Genomic DNA, 4,747 nt, shown 5'->3' on the forward strand with positions numbered 1-4,747 from the left:
CCAGCTCCGGTGAGTCTCCCAATTTATTAATTGGTGAAGGGATCTCGATAGATAGTTAAGATTCGTTCTGATACGTTCTCGGTTCGTCGCTCTCTGTCTCTCGCACTATTTGCCGGACTCTTACTCCGACCCTCTCTACCTCAAACCTAGCAGCCTGAGCGGCCGTGCATTTCCGTAACCGTCCGCTCCCGTTCGTGTATCCAGTTGCGTTTACTGATTTTACGCGACCCCAAAGATCACCACCTACCGTTGCGTTTCTCGATTTTACGCGTCCCCAAAAATCGACAGGATCCGTTAAGCTATCGCCTCGTCCGATAGGTTCCGTCAGAGCTCTCGTTCTTGGTGGAGTTGGGCCTGTTCCACCCCAACTCCCAGTTTATACCGGCTCGTCAGTTCCCGGTGAAAAAAGAATTGACTGGCGCCCGCCTGGCTTGCGGATGCACGAACGACCGGATCACGGCCGAAGGTAACGTAGGTTGGTTCTCGAAGATAGTCGTTCTCGTATGTTTTGCTATCGGTGTCGGGTCATAAGTTAAAAGAATAACGTTACAATATATATATGTATATGGATGTATGTACGTAATATATGTATATCTAGCAACGGCACCATAAAGGGGTACGTTTTATGTGCGGCTGCTGAGGACGGCTTGGAAGGGCAGGAAGATTCTAAGGGGTGTTCAAAAAGCTCCCGTACACCTTTCGTACGTAACGCTTCTCTTCTATCATTGAAACAACCCGATCTTTTTTTTGGCCACTGAAGAATTCGACAATTCCATTACGAATTACGTCATATCGAATCTACCCCCGAATAGGAATCCCTTTTGTACTTGTCCGACGTAAAATTTCTACTGGCAATTCCTTTGTGGGAACTTTCATCGTCATGAGAATCTTGTCTTGGATAAAGGGCAATGCCAACAAAAACATATCGTTTTTAGCCAAACCAAATACCAAATTAATGTATTGTCCAGATTACGTGGCACATTTTCATATAATGAAATCGTTATAGTGAATCTCGCGAATTACATATTTATCATGGACCTTGGCATTCTTTATAGTAAATCCAATATTATCGTGACACCCCTCGCGCATGGGAATGGCTACTAGAAAATACACCTAACTCACGTTATATGACTCCCATACATACATATGTGACGTACACGTGTTCGATCTATTACCTTGGGTTACGGTGTCGTACGCAGGGCTTTCGTACACCTGCGCCAGAACCTGCGTTTCCAATCCTCGAAGGCCTCCATCCCTTGATAGTGCGTTTTCTACCCTACTGGCATTTCCTATAACTCCACAACGACCTATGCTCCGGACTACAACCCCTGCGCCTGCATTTACGTTACGCTTTCCAACCTATATATACATATATACCAGCACAGGAATCCTCCAGGTGTCCTGTACCGATTGTCCCTCCTGCGGAACGTATCGTCGTAGTAATGGCTCGTTTTGGAACGGTCGATTCCTTCCCTTGCGAAGGGTTACGTCCTACTGAAACGACGCTGTCCTTAACTACTAGCGTGCAGGATAAATTTTCCGGGTGTACCAACCCACATAACAATCCGGCCTACCTGGACGTAAAATGGAATTGCATTGGCTTTCGTTTATTCTTACGTTTCCTCGACTTCTCTCGGAACAGAATAGTATAGGTTAAGATTGGTTCGGATCGGCTCGTTTATCTTTACCTGATCCTACGTTGCTTATGGATGTAAGCATTTTTGGGTCTGGATCGGATGCGAGATCTTTGGGGTACGTATGTATCGTATGTACTCGGCTATGGTCTGCGGAATTTTATTAACGCGGCTAGTTCGATATTCGATGCCGGTGGACGTGCACGTCGTGTTGGATGCGCTAATTAAAATTGACGTGATTCGTCGATGCATCATTGGCTTGGACATCCCAGCCGATCCTCTCTTTCTAATAGTTTATTATCCGATCGAAGCTTTTAGCGTTTGGTGGAAAATAAAATTTTGCACTCTTGATGCGATAACACTGGGAATATTAAAATTTTATCTATTCAGTTATCCAGGATGCTGATATACTAATTGACGTTATATTGCTTATTTGACTGTTATGACGAAAACAATTTTTAGATTTGACGAACTATATATATATATTGTGATGTGATTTTTTTATTCACGGTCACAAGGCCACTCTGATACAGATAACGTTCTCGCCTTCTGGCTTCCTTCGAGTCGCCACCCTGCTCAGAAGATATGCTCTTGGGTTGATTCGTATAGCTACGCCAATGCTCTCGGAAGATTTCGTTATTGTTTATATTGAGGTTGAGCTGCTCGAATCTGCCGTGGGGAGATAGTCTCGACTTACCGAGTTGCCCGGCAGAGGAGACGACCCGACGGAGACGTCTCCACGGACCGGCAGAAGCCCGGGTGCCGAAGTGGGAGGATAGAGATATTAAGAAAATAAGATATAACGTAAAAACGAAGGGTAGCTACCCTCATGGGAGGTTGCTCGTGATATCCCGGAAAGCACGAAACTGCTTTTTAATCTGGTTTATTCGTCAGGTTCGCTGTTGCTCGATTTGCTCGTGGCTGGTCGAGCGTCGGTCAGAGCTTCGACGTTAGCGTGGGTTCCGTTTCGCGCTCTCCCTCGCTCTCTTTGTTCCGTTGCGTTTAATTTAAGTAAGTTATTATAAAACAATGTTATCGTTTAATTTAACATTAAAACCCGTATTATGATAAAGATGAAACTTTGTATGACGTTTACCGTCTCTCTTTTCTGTATTACGTAATACTGGGAATATCGCATGAAGATTCGCCCAAAGACATTACGGGTCGTTTCGATGTAATTATAAATAATTGTCTTCATCAGCTTGCACAATTTTAATATAATTTTAAATGTCAAATTTTATTACTCGTTCTATTTCATGGGAGTGAGAGTATTTTCAAATATTCCATTACGGATTTCCCGCCTTTTTCAGCTTACGATGTTTAATTTGAAATCTTAGTTCAACGTTCGACCGGTATCTTGTTCGGTGGCGCTAGCGTCGCTCTCGGGTATCTGCAACGTATAATATTTAACGCGTCCGTGGATTATATAGGATTTTGCTACAGTGAAATACTTTATTGTCACAGTCGTCCCGAGTCACGTTATGTAATATCGGCTTAACGTTGGAAAAAGGCTAAAACCACGTCCACACTCGCTGGTCTACTAGTTTAGGACTATCTTTAACGAATGGCGCAACAACTTCCAATTGGTCGATTATTATTTGTTATTGATCTTTAATCCTCGCTACCTCCGACTCTCGTAACTATGCCCATTGTCGTGGAACGAGTATTTGTGCGAAATTTCGAAGCCTATCATTTTAACCAACGGTGTTATACCTTGTACGATCTATGTGCGTATGTATCGGTTAATATGTACAGCATGGTATGTATGATTCCTTAACTGGATTTTTTGAAATTTTTACTTACGCACGGTAGATTTTTAAAATACGCAGCTTCAAGATAAGTACGTAGCAAGTACAGCGTCGAGATGCCGTTTTTTGGAGTTTTTCAAAAAAGTATCGTTTGCTAAGCTTAACTCAAAAAACAGACGTCTAGACGTACTACTTACTACGTACTTACCTTGAATTTAAAAAAAACTGCGAGGGTGCAAACCATGGGACGCAGTGGATGGAATGGGACCAATATGAAAGCTTAGCAAACGATACTTGTTTTGAAAAACTCAAAAAACGAGCGTCTAAACGCACTACTTACTACGTACTTGAATTACCAGGCGCCCGCCTGGCATGCGGGTGCATGGACAAAGGGTGGACGGCCCAAGGCGACGTCGGTTGGTTCTCGGATTTTCGTTATCGATCTCGAGTTAAGAAAATACGTTGCAATTTGTGCGTGCGTGCGTGTGCTGTGATTTGTGCATAGTCTTGTATAAATAAACACATGCCGAGCAAGGGATAGTTAGACGAAGAAAAAGTCAGGAGCGCGTGGCTGGGTAGAAGAGTGAGGAAGGGCCATGTTATAAGGGGTGTCTTAAAAGTACAAGCAACTTTGGGGTTGCCTAATCTAATTGCGACCCGGCAGTAGACAGTCGGTCAGGGGCGAAGGATTTGATAGTGCACCAGCCACTTTCAACTGGCTAACCGGACGCTGAGTAATCTAGAGACATAGAGGGGGTCGGAGTGGTCTACTAATTTGTGATGCAAATGTTCTGCTGGTGACTGAATTAAAAAAACAAAAATATTAAAAAACGGGAGTCAAGAGAAAAGCAAGTCCGGGTTATCTTCCACTGTCCGCCACTCACCCCTTTTCTTTCTTGTACAGCCTGACCGGCGCTCGGTACACTCCCTGACAAATATTTTTGACGCTGTACTCACCGTGCAGGCAATTTTACCCTTAAATATAAATCCAGGGAGAAATGTATCACCCGATCGTAAATTACAAAAGCGATTTCAGTGAGTATCCGTTCCATGAATTTTTATGGAGATGTCACGCATCCCCCGCGAATAATTCCATAAAAGCGGAAAAATATTGCCATTTTTTCTTTTTTTCTTTTTTTTTTTTTTTTCATGCATCACGTTATTGACACTTTTTCCAACCTAGGATTTGCCTACCACTGTACGCCCTATATACAGTCTCTCTCGGCCCCACCGTTAAAACGAAGTTGAATCTCACCAGAATTGTTGATTCAACGTATTCCGCCGACTCGTTTTGTTTGACTTCATTTTTTCCCCTCTATATATGTGTATATATATATATATATATATATATATATATATATATAT

The sequence above is a fragment of the Cephus cinctus genome, unplaced genomic scaffold (genome assembly GCF_000341935.2).
Source record: "Cephus cinctus unplaced genomic scaffold, Ccin1 Ccin1_scaffold0805, whole genome shotgun sequence".
Taxonomy (NCBI): domain Eukaryota; kingdom Metazoa; phylum Arthropoda; class Insecta; order Hymenoptera; family Cephidae; genus Cephus; species Cephus cinctus.